The 12,638-nt window shown below is 40.8% G+C and overlaps 1 protein-coding gene and 1 long non-coding RNA gene across 10 annotated transcripts in view; one reads left to right on the plus strand and one right to left on the minus strand.

Moving 5' to 3' along the window:
* The first annotated feature begins 149 nt into the window (after positions 1-149).
* Positions 150-12,638, plus strand: part of LOC127870806 (uncharacterized) — a 20,937-nt gene continuing 8,448 nt past the window's right edge. The window contains exons 1-7 of one of the 8 annotated variants that reach the window (XR_008044921.1): positions 150-167; positions 633-726; positions 3,173-3,322; positions 4,825-4,918; positions 7,367-7,516; positions 9,020-9,113; positions 11,540-11,689. This is a non-coding gene — a long non-coding RNA (uncharacterized LOC127870806). Of the gene's footprint in view, positions 168-266; positions 324-351; positions 727-3,172; positions 3,323-4,824; positions 4,919-7,366; positions 7,517-9,019; positions 9,114-11,539; positions 11,690-12,638 lie in introns of those variants that run through there. The other 7 variants (XR_008044920.1, XR_008044922.1, XR_008044923.1 and 4 more) reach the window with 7 other exon arrangements.
* The window catches only part of LOC127870799 (uncharacterized), an 11,467-nt gene continuing 4,891 nt past the window's right edge, over positions 6,063-12,638 (minus strand). The window contains exon 2 of one of the 2 annotated variants that reach the window (XM_052413289.1): positions 6,063-7,623. The gene's annotated coding sequence lies outside the window, so the exon portion shown is untranslated. Of the gene's footprint in view, positions 7,624-11,743; positions 11,796-12,638 lie in introns of those variants that run through there. The other variant, XM_052413290.1, reaches the window with a different exon arrangement.

Here is a 12,638-nt window from a genome sequence, read left to right on the forward strand (position 1 = left end):
AATACACAGGTTGCTTCCCTTGGCTCTTGTGCAGTGAATCTGCCCAGGCTTATGAAGGAGGCAGTCTACAGTTTTTTAGCCTTATCTGCGCATTGGCCCCGGTCAATTTCCTGAATTTAAGGTGTATGGCCTAAAAGAAATTGTTTTTTGACTCCAGGAGCTGAAATGTAAGTATAAATGGTCAATATTCTAGTAATTTCACATGTTTTGAGTAATTCGAAACTAAATGACCTGAATTTTAGTCAACAACAACAACATGCTGAGTGAGAAGTAAACACATGTACTTTCTGCTTGAAACAGCCGGCATTTGACAGATTTCAACGGTGGGTTTAAATAAGTTAGCAGTGCAAAAAAGTTCAATGGTAATGACCCATTTTGTTTGGGTTAGTTTGAAAGCATTTGCTTTGATAGTGCGAAGCATGTTGTCGACTGTGTGCGTATTCTTACCCGGAAAGTTAAATGTGATTGCCGGGTTTATGTAAAAATGGGGTTTTTATGGGCAATTTCCGAGACCCCCGAAAAGGTCTATTTTACCCCAGATATAAATTTAAAGAGCATTTTCTGCATTGTTTTGTGCTTTATTTTCAAGCTGTTGACGGGCCGCAATGAATATGGTCTGAATATATTTTCAGGTTGTGACTGAAGGCCTTGTTTTGAGGGTGTTTTGCAGACCAGTGCTTGTCGGCCTGGGGATTTTCCAGAAAAACTGTAGACTGCCCCCTTAAGGTAAAAAATGCCAAATTTCACATCCAAGGCAGCATAGTCAAATGTGACATTTTTTGATAAAATATAATCATCAACACCTGAAAACAGTTTTCCCATTCAATTCTGACCAATTTGAGCAGAGATATTAACATTTCAGTAGGGGGAGGTAAGCCTGATTTTTGAATAAAACCCTACTTTGCATGACAGTTTAACCACTATACTTATCGTAGGTGATTTAAATTTACATTTCAGAGAGTGAAATCTTCTAAATAGGCATAATAGAATGTGATGCTACAAAATTAAGAGTATTTACTTCACTTTTCTTCAGATTCATCTGTGCTTAAGACCCTGTGACTCATGGCCGCTGCTTTTTTTTCGAGTTTTCCCCCGGATCAGCTTGTAGTGAAACTGGAAGCTGTTCTGGGTGAAAAGAGTGAGTTGGTTGGTCTGTGTTGCCTGTGGACTGGTGAAACAGATAGGTACGGCTATGGTGTGCACCGTGTTGTTGTATCGGGCAAGCGCATCAAGCTAAAAGTCCACCGTCTCAAGTACTATTTGTGTGATCCCGGACACAGTGCACTGCAGCGCAATTTCCATATCTCACACCTCTGCCACAATAAGCTTTGCATTAATATAGAGCATTTATCGTATGAGCCAGTAACTGTTAATAATTCCCGCAAAGTGTGCCTTACAAATGGTCAATGCTCGGGTCACAGGGGCTTCAGGGAATGCTGTCTGTGGTCTGCGGTAAATATACAAGTTAGGTTATTGTTATGTTGCCGTTCGCAGTTTGCATGTACTGTACATCACAAGGTTTTCTGCTTTACACTTTAAGTCCATAGCTATGGTCAGCAGCACTTGTAGATGGCATACTTTCAGAGGCATATAGACCGTCCCGGTACAGGGCTCTGTTTGCGTGCCGCTTTCTAAGGTAGAATCTGACTATTTTGTACCGCACTGAGGCCTTCCTGCGGCTGTCATATTCCCGTCTGCGATCCTTGGCCTTCAGTTGGTTGTATATCATGCTATGTAAACTGATTTTTTTCCCTGTCACCTTTTCTGCCACCTTCATTGATGATTTGCTGGGCCCCATAGACCTTGTATGAACTGCAGAATGACACAGAGCTGCAAAGTTTCTAGCATAGAATGAAGTTTTGGGGGCATAATGAAACACAGATGCATTTAAGCTCTCACAAGCATTTGTGTTAAAGAGCTTTGCCACTTCTTTCAACCCCGTGGCATCAAATGTTTTATTAATGTTTCCTAAAATAATTTTCTTGTCACTCTCCTGGAGTGCTAGTGGCTCTCCATAGGGCAAATGTTTGTACGAGCTGGTCACTCGATAGGTGCACACTCGTGAGCGTTCCTTGCACATCTTGTGATCTCCGGAGAAGCAATGCATGATGTTTTCTATAGCAAATTTGGCCGATCGAAGAAAAAGCTCATCACTGCAGCTCTGTTTTCGCAGTCTTTCCAGTTCAATGCGCACTCGGCAGCGGAGGCAGCTGGCCAGCTTACGCATGTATTCGTCTTTGTTGTACTTTTTTGGAATGGATTTGATGTCTGACTTTGCGGCACGCACATGTCTTTCGAGAGCTCTCAGCTTGTGAACAAAGCACTTGTAGTGGGTGGCCGTCTGCTTTTTTAAGTGATTGTTTGCTTTTTAAGCTCATAGTAATCCCGTATAGCCTTTGCCGATTGCGTACCAGAGTCGGTGGTTATTGACCTTACTGCCAAAGGACCATCTTTCACTTTATCCAATGACCTGTGAAGTAATACTCGCTCACTGCTTGCAATCGAGGCCTCAGCTGCAAAGGTTTTTGAGCAGTTATCATGCCTGCAGTACCTTTTCTGCAATGCTTGTTGGCCATGGCTATGGCAAGTGGGAGTTTTTGACCTGTATTGTGTTCTACCAGGGCCCCAAAGCTTTGTGTAGACTTTTCGCATCCCCCCTGGGGTCGACATGTGTAGGCGACGTCAAATTGGATGTCAACTTCAGGTTCGAAGCCGGCTTTTTTCATGACATTTGCGACATAGTCCTGATTTAGTTCCAATTGTTTGTCGCTCAGTTCTGTTTGTGCTTGTCCCAAGTCATTAAACTTTTTTTGAAATGTTTGCTTGCATGGCGCCTTAATATTAAGCCATGTTAATACAGTAGCTACATCATCCATTCCAATTTTAGATTTTAGCACTGGCATTGCTACTAAATAGTTCAAAAATCCTGCAGGGGGGCCTCTTGCGGTCTGGATTGTGTCCGACATTGGCAATGTTTGCGAATTAAATCCACAGTAACTACATTTTACACAGATGTAGACACACAGACCAGCACGTGTAACTTTCATTTTCATGTTTGGTTTCTTACAACCACTTGCATGTACATCTTTAATAAGTGCCAGCATTTTCTCATTATTCACAATGAAATTTTCATTGCGGTCACACTCACAATCTGTTTTTTCTTCCTTTTCAGGTTTAGGTCTGAGAGTGTATGCCAGAGTGTCTGCCTGTGCTAACCCTGCTGTGGTTCTGACGAATTGACTGTCCCTGGCTTCCTTGTCTGTCAGCCGTACCAGTCGTTTAGAAGCTTTCGGCGCCTCGGAACTTGCACTGGAAACTCCAGGTTGGTGTATTTCAGTGGATGTAGTCCATTTTGGCTTGTGTCCCAGCTTAAACTGGGTGGCTTTCTTGCCTCTACTCCTGCGTGTGCTAATATTCCCCGCGCTTTTCTGTAATTAAAAGGCATTTTCACACTAAGTACAAATGTATGTCCAAAGTAGAAAAATAGATGTTGACTGAATAGCAACTTTCACAAAAATGATACCCTGGCCTATAAAGACTCCCACAAATGAAGGTTTTATCTGCAAAATATCACCAGGTCATTGTTTTGGGGCTCTAATCTTGCTTCAATGGCATCATATTACCATAAGACAAATATTTAGACTAAAAAATGTGAGTGTATTAAGACTTGGAACTTCATGGTCAAATATGGCTATAGGAATTACCTCCCTTGCATTGTAAGCACATCTGCTTTAGAGCTGTAGTCTCTGTTTCTGTGTGCCATAGGCTTAGATATTTATGCAAGTAATACCAAGTTGACTTAAATCAACTATTTATACAACATTTAGTGCCTTTCAAACCATTTAAACCCCTATATGTGCATCAACTTTGATGAAAAGTGAGTAAAACACACTGATTTTATCGAAAAAATCATCAAAATTCATTTTATTTTTTAACTTGGACCAGTGTTGTGAACAATTTTTTACTCAGGATCAAAGATGAAACTCATTAGGAGTCATTTGTGGCAATATGATTATACCTACATTTCATATCTGTGCAAACTGAGTGATTTTTAGACTTGGGTAGAAAACCAAAAAATGACCAAAAAGTTGCGTGAAAATGCCGCCTCTGATATGCTCACTAAAAATAGTATGCAATTGTACATTGTAGTTATTTCACAAAGAAAACCACCCAGTTTCATCCAGAATTGACTGAAGTATACAAATAATTCAAATTTAGATGGGTTTAAAACTTTTGACTGCTATCTTAAGGAGGCAGTCTACAGTTTTTTAGCCTTATCTGCGCATTGGCCCCGGTCAATTTCCTGAATTTAAGGTGTATGGCCTAAAAGAAATTGTTTTTTGACTCCAGGAGCTGAAATGTAAGTATAAATGGTCAATATTCTAGTAATTTCACATGTTTTGAGTAATTCGAAACTAAATGACCTGAATTTTAGTCAACAACAACAACATGCTGAGTGAGAAGTAAACACATGTACTTTCTGCTTGAAACAGCCGGCATTTGACAGATTTCAACGGTGGGTTTAAATAAGTTAGCAGTGCAAAAAGTTCAATGGTAATGACCCATTTTGTTTGGGTTAGTTTGAAAGCATTTGCTTTGATAGTGCGAAGCATGTTGTCGACTGTGTGCGTATTCTTACCCGGAAAGTTAAATGTGATTGCCGGGTTTATGTAAAAATGGGGTTTTTATGGGCAATTTCCGAGACCCCCGAAAAGGTCTATTTTACCCCAGATATAAATTTAAAGAGCATTTTCTGCATTGTTTTGTGCTTTATTTTCAAGCTGTTGACGGGCCGCAATGAATATGGTCTGAATATATTTTCAGGTTGTGACTGAAGGCCTTGTTTTGAGGGTGTTTTGCAGACCAGTGCTTGTCGGCCTGGGGATTTTCCAGAAAAACTGTAGACTGCCCCCTTAAGGTAAAAAATGCCAAATTTCACATCCAAGGCAGCATAGTCAAATGTGACATTTTTTGATAAAATATAATCATCAACACCTGAAAACAGTTTTCCCATTCAATTCTGACCAATTTGAGCAGAGATATTAACATTTCAGTAGGGGGAGGTAAGCCTGATTTTTGAATAAAACCCTACTTTGCATGACAGTTTAACCACTATACTTATCGTAGGTGATTTAAATTTACATTTCAGAGAGTGAAATCTTCTAAATAGGCATAATAGAATGTGATGCTACAAAATTAAGAGTATTTACTTCACTTTTCTTCAGATTCATCTGTGCTTAAGACCCTGTGACTCATGGCCGCTGCTTTTTTTTTCGAGTTTTCCCCCGGATCAGCTTGTAGTGAAACTGGAAGCTGTTCTGGGTGAAAGAGTGAGTTGGTTGGTCTGTGTTGCCTGTGGACTGGTGAAACAGATAGGTACGGCTATGGTGTGCACCGTGTTGTTGTATCGGGCAAGCGCATCAAGCTAAAAGTCCACCGTCTCAAGTACTATTTGTGTGATCCCGGACACAGTGCACTGCAGCGCAATTTCCATATCTCACACCTCTGCCACAATAAGCTTTGCATTAATATAGAGCATTTATCGTATGAGCCAGTAACTGTTAATAATTCCCGCAAAGTGTGCCTTACAAATGGTCAATGCTCGGGTCACAGGGGCTTCAGGGAATGCTGTCTGTGGTCTGCGGTAAATATACAAGTTAGGTTATTGTTATGTTGCCGTTCGCAGTTTGCATGTACTGTACATCACAAGGTTTTCTGCTTTACACTTTAAGTCCATAGCTATGGTCAGCAGCACTTGTAGATGGCATACTTTCAGAGGCATATAGACCGTCCCGGTACAGGGCTCTGTTTGCGTGCCGCTTTCTAAGGTAGAATCTGACTATTTTGTACCGCACTGAGGCCTTCCTGCGGCTGTCATATTCCCGTCTGCGATCCTTGGCCTTCAGTTGGTTGTATATCATGCTATGTAAACTGATTTTTTTCCCTGTCACCTTTTCTGCCACCTTCATTGATGATTTGCTGGGCCCCATAGACCTTGTATGAACTGCAGAATGACACAGAGCTGCAAAGTTTCTAGCATAGAATGAAGTTTTGGGGGCATAATGAAACACAGATGCATTTAAGCTCTCACAAGCATTTGTGTTAAAGAGCTTTGCCACTTCTTTCAACCCCGTGGCATCAAATGTTTTATTAATGTTTCCTAAAATAATTTTCTTGTCACTCTCCTGGAGTGCTAGTGGCTCTCCATAGGGCAAATGTTTGTACGAGCTGGTCACTCGATAGGTGCACACTCGTGAGCGTTCCTTGCACATCTTGTGATCTCCGGAGAAGCAATGCATGATGTTTTCTATAGCAAATTTGGCCGATCGAAGAAAAAGCTCATCACTGCAGCTCTGTTTTCGCAGTCTTTCCAGTTCAATGCGCACTCGGCAGCGGAGGCAGCTGGCCAGCTTACGCATGTATTCGTCTTTGTTGTACTTTTTTGGAATGGATTTGATGTCTGACTTTGCGGCACGCACATGTCTTTCGAGAGCTCTCAGCTTGTGAACAAAGCACTTGTAGTGGGTGGCCGTCTGCTTTTTTAAGTGATTTGTTTGCTTTTTAAGCTCATAGTAATCCCGTATAGCCTTTGCCGATTGCGTACCAGAGTCGGTGGTTATTGACCTTACTGCCAAAGGACCATCTTTCACTTTATCCAATGACCTGTGAAGTAATACTCGCTCACTGCTTGCAATCGAGGCCTCAGCTGCAAAGGTTTTTGAGCAGTTATCATGCCTGCAGTACCTTTTTCTGCAATGCTTGTTGGCCATGGCTATGGCAAGTGGGAGTTTTTGACCTGTATTGTGTTCTACCAGGGCCCCAAAGCTTTGTGTAGACTTTTCGCATCCCCCCTGGGGTCGACATGTGTAGGCGACGTCAAATTGGATGTCAACTTCAGGTTCGAAGCCGGCTTTTTTCATGACATTTGCGACATAGTCCTGATTTAGTTCCAATTGTTTGTCGCTCAGTTCTGTTTGTGCTTGTCCCAAGTCATTAAACTTTTTTTGAAATGTTTGCTTGCATGGCGCCTTAATATTAAGCCATGTTAATACAGTAGCTACATCATCCATTCCAATTTTAGATTTTAGCACTGGCATTGCTACTAAATAGTTCAAAAATCCTGCAGGGGGGCCTCTTGCGGTCTGGATTGTGTCCGACATTGGCAATGTTTGCGAATTAAATCCACAGTAACTACATTTTACACAGATGTAGACACACAGACCAGCACGTGTAACTTTCATTTTCATGTTTGGTTTCTTACAACCACTTGCATGTACATCTTTAATAAGTGCCAGCATTTTCTCATTATTCACAATGAAATTTTCATTGCGGTCACACTCACAATCTGTTTTTTCTTCCTTTTCAGGTTTAGGTCTGAGAGTGTATGCCAGAGTGTCTGCCTGTGCTAACCCTGCTGTGGTTCTGACGAATTGACTGTCCCTGGCTTCCTTGTCTGTCAGCCGTACCAGTCGTTTAGAAGCTTTCGGCGCCTCGGAACTTGCACTGGAAACTCCAGGTTGGTGTATTTCAGTGGATGTAGTCCATTTTGGCTTGTGTCCCAGCTTAAACTGGGTGGCTTTCTTGCCTCTACTCCTGCGTGTGCTAATATTCCCCGCGCTTTTTCTGTAATTAAAAGGCATTTTCACACTAAGTACAAATGTATGTCCAAAGTAGAAAAATAGATGTTGACTGAATAGCAACTTTCACAAAAATGATACCCTGGCCTATAAAGACTCCCACAAATGAAGGTTTATCTGCAAATATCACCAGGTCATTGTTTTGGGGCTCTAATCTTGCTTCAATGGCATCATATTACCATAAGACAAATATTTAGACTAAAAATGTGAGTGTATTAAGACTTGGAACTTCATGGTCAAATATGGCTATAGGAATTACCTCCCTTGCATTGTAAGCACATCTGCTTTAGAGCTGTAGTCTCTGTTTCTGTGTGCCATAGGCTTAGATATTTATGCAAGTAATACCAAGTTGACTTAAATCAACTATTTATACAACATTTAGTGCCTTTCAAACCATTTAAACCCCTATATGTGCATCAACTTTGATGAAAAGTGAGTAAAACACACTGATTTTATCGAAAAAATCATCAAAATTCATTTTATTTTTTAACTTGGACCAGTGTTGTGAACAATTTTTTACTCAGGATCAAAGATGAAACTCATTAGGAGTCATTTGTGGCAATATGATTATACCTACATTTCATATCTGTGCAAACTGAGTGATTTTTAGACTTGGGGTAGAAAACCAAAAAAATGACCAAAAGTTGCGTGAAAATGCCGCCTCTGATATGCTCACTAAAAATAGTATGCAATTGTACATTGTAGTTATTTCACAAAGAAAACCACCCAGTTTCATCCAGAATTGACTGAAGTATACAAATAATTCAAATTTAGATGGGTTTAAAACTTTTGACTGCTATCTTAAGGAGGCAGTCTACAGTTTTTTTAGCCTTATCTGCGCATTGGCCCCGGTCAATTTCCTGAATTTAAGGTGTATGGCCTAAAAGAAATTGTTTTTTGACTCCAGGAGCTGAAATGTAAGTATAAATGGTCAATATTCTAGTAATTTCACATGTTTTGAGTAATTCGAAACTAAATGACCTGAATTTTAGTCAACAACAACAACATGCTGAGTGAGAAGTAAACACATGTACTTTTCTGCTTGAAACAGCCGGCATTTGACAGATTTCAACGGTGGGTTTAAATAAGTTAGCAGTGCAAAAAAGTTCAATGGTAATGACCCATTTTGTTTGGGTTAGTTTGAAAGCATTTGCTTTGATAGTGCGAAGCATGTTGTCGACTGTGTGCGTATTCTTACCCGGAAAGTTAAATGTGATTGCCGGGTTTATGTAAAATGGGGTTTTTATGGGCAATTTCCGAGACCCCCGAAAAGGTCTATTTTACCCCAGATATAAATTTAAAGAGCATTTTCTGCATTGTTTTGTGCTTTATTTTCAAGCTGTTGACGGGCCGCAATGAATATGGTCTGAATATATTTTCAGGTTGTGACTGAAGGCCTTGTTTTGAGGGTGTTTTGCAGACCAGTGCTTGTCGGCCTGGGGATTTTCCAGAAAAACTGTAGACTGCCCCCTTAAGGTAAAAAATGCCAAATTTCACATCCAAGGCAGCATAGTCAAATGTGACATTTTTTGATAAAATATAATCATCAACACCTGAAAACAGTTTTCCCATTCAATTCTGACCAATTTGAGCAGAGATATTAACATTTCAGTAGGGGGAGGTAAGCCTGATTTTTGAATAAAACCCTACTTTGCATGACAGTTTAACCACTATACTTATCGTAGGTGATTTAAATTTACATTTCAGAGAGTGAATCTTCTAAATAGGCATAATAGAATGTGATGCTACAAAATTAAGAGTATTTACTTCACTTTTCTTCAGATTCATCTGTGCTTAAGACCCTGTGACTCATGGCCGCTGCTTTTTTTCGAGTTTTCCCCCGGATCAGCTTGTAGTGAAACTGGAAGCTGTTCTGGGTGAAAAGAGTGAGTTGGTTGGTCTGTGTTGCCTGTGGGACTGGTGAAACAGATAGGTACGGCTATGGTGTGCACCGTGTTGTTGTATCGGGCAAGCGCATCAAGCTAAAAGTCCACCGTCTCAAGTACTATTTGTGTGATCCCGGACACAGTGCACTGCAGCGCAATTTCCATATCTCACACCTCTGCCACAATAAGCTTTGCATTAATATAGAGCATTTATCGTATGAGCCAGTAACTGTTAATAATTCCCGCAAGTGTGCCTTACAAATGGTCAATGCTCGGGTCACAGGGGCTTCAGGGAATGCTGTCTGTGGTCTGCGGTAAATATACAAGTTAGGTTATTGTTATGTTGCCGTTCGCAGTTTGCATGTACTGTACATCACAAGGTTTTCTGCTTTACACTTTAAGTCCATAGCTATGGTCAGCAGCACTTGTAGATGGCATACTTTCAGAGGCATATAGACCGTCCCGGTACAGGGCTCTGTTTGCGTGCCGCTTTCTAAGGTAGAATCTGACTATTTTGTACCGCACTGAGGCCTTCCTGCGGCTGTCATATTCCCGTCTGCGATCCTTGGCCTTCAGTTGGTTGTATATCATGCTATGTAAACTGATTTTTTTCCCTGTCACCTTTTCTGCCACCTTCATTGATGATTTGCTGGGCCCCATAGACCTTGTATGAACTGCAGAATGACACAGAGCTGCAAAGTTTCTAGCATAGAATGAAGTTTTGGGGGCATAATGAAACACAGATGCATTTAAGCTCTCACAAGCATTTGTGTTAAAGAGCTTTGCCACTTCTTTCAACCCGTGGCATCAAATGTTTTATTAATGTTTCCTAAAATAATTTTCTGTCACTCTCCTGGAGTGCTAGTGGCTCTCCATAGGGCAAATGTTTGTACGAGCTGGTCACTCGATAGGTGCACACTCGTGAGCGTTCCTTGCACATCTTGTGATCTCCGGAGAAGCAATGCATGATGTTTTCTATAGCAAATTTGGCCGATCGAAGAAAAAGCTCATCACTGCAGCTCTGTTTTCGCAGTCTTTCCAGTTCAATGCGCACTCGGCAGCGGAGGCAGCTGGCCAGCTTACGCATGTATTCGTCTTTGTTGTACTTTTTTGGAATGGATTTGATGTCTGACTTTGCGGCACGCACATGTCTTTCGAGAGCTCTCAGCTTGTGAACAAAGCACTTGTAGTGGGTGGCCGTCTGCTTTTTTAGTGATTTGTTTGCTTTTTAAGCTCATAGTAATCCCGTATAGCCTTTGCCGATTGCGTACCAGAGTCGGTGGTTATTGACCTTACTGCCAAAGGACCATCTTTCACTTTATCCAATGACCTGTGAAGTAATACTCGCTCACTGCTTGCAATCGAGGCCTCAGCTGCAAAGGTTTTTGAGCAGTTATCATGCCTGCAGTACTTTTTCTGCAATGCTTGTTGGCCATGGCTATGGCAAGTGGGAGTTTTTGACCTGTATTGTGTTCTACCAGGGCCCCAAGCTTGTGTAGACTTTTCGCATCCCCCCTGGGGTCGACATGTGTAGGCGACGTCAAATTGGATGTCAACTTCAGGTTCGAGCCGGCTTTTTTCATGACATTTGCGACATAGTCCTGATTTAGTCCAATTGTTTGTCGCTCAGTTCTGTTTGTGCTTGTCCCAAGTCTTAAACTTTTTTTGAAATGTTTGCTTGCATGCGCCTTAATATTAAGCCATGTTTAAACAGTAGCTCATCATCCATTCCTTTAGATTTTAGCCACTGGCATTGCTACTAAATAGTCAAAAATCCTGCAGGGGGGCCTCTTGCGGTCTGGATGTGTCCGACATTGGCAATGTTTGCGAATTAAATCCACAGTAACTACATTTTACAGATGTAGACACCAGACCAGCACGTGTAACTTTCATTTTCATGTTTGGTTTCTTACCACCACTTGCATGTACATCTTTAATAAGTGCCAGCATTTTCTCATTATTCACAATGAATTTTCATTGCGGTCACACTCACAATCTGTTTTTTCTTCCTTTCAGGTTTAGGTCTGAGAGTGTATGCCAGAGTGTCTGCCTGTGCTAACCCTGCTGTGGTTCTGACGAATTGACTGTCCCTGGCTTCCTTGTCTGTCAGCCGTACCAGTCGTTTAGAAGCTTTCGGCGCCTCGGAACTTGCACTGGAAACTCCAGGTTGGTGTATTTCAGTGGATGTAGTCCATTTTGGCTTGTGTCCCAGCTTAAACGGGTGGCTTTCTTGCCTCTACTCCTGCGTGTGCTAATATTCCCCGCGCTTTTTCTGTAATTAAAAGGCATTTTCACACTAAGTACAAATGTATGTCCAAAGTAGAAAATAGATGTTGACTGAATAGCAACTTTCACAAAAATGATACTGGCCTATAAAGACTCCACAAATGAAGGTTTATCTGCAAAAAATCACCAGGTCATTGTTTTGGGGCTCTAATCTTGCTTCAATGCATCATATTACCATAAGACAAATATTTAGATAAAAATGTGAGTGTATTAAGACTTGGAACTCATGGTCAAATATGGCTATAGGAATTACCTCCTTGCATTGTAAGCACATCTGCTTTAGAGCTGTAGTCTCTGTTTTGTGTTGCCATAGGCTTAGATATTTATGCAAGTTAATACCAAGTTGACTTAAACAACTATTTATACAACATTTAGTGCCTTTCAAACCATTTAAAACCCTATATGTGCATCAACTTGATGAAAAGTGAGTAAAACACACTGATTTTATCGAAAAAACATCAAAAATTCATTTTATTTTTTACACTGGACCAGTGTTGTGAACAATTTTTACTCAGGATCAAAGATGAAAATCATTAGGAGTCATTTGTGGCAATCTGATATACTACATTTCATATCTGTGCAAACTGAGTGATTTTTAGACTTGGGTAGAAAAACAAAAAATGACCAAAAGTTGCGTGAAAATGCCGCCTCTGATATGCTCACTAAAATAGTATGCAAGTACATTGTAGTTATTTCACAAAGAAAACCACCCAGTTGTCATTCAGAATTGACTGAAAGTATACAAATAATTCAAATTTAGATGGGTTTTTTAAAACTTTTTGACTGCTATCTTAAGGAGGCAGTCTACAGTTTTTTAGCCTTATCTGCG

This window comes from Dreissena polymorpha, chromosome 3 (assembly GCF_020536995.1).
Source record: "Dreissena polymorpha isolate Duluth1 chromosome 3, UMN_Dpol_1.0, whole genome shotgun sequence".
Lineage (NCBI taxonomy): Eukaryota > Metazoa > Mollusca > Bivalvia > Myida > Dreissenidae > Dreissena > Dreissena polymorpha.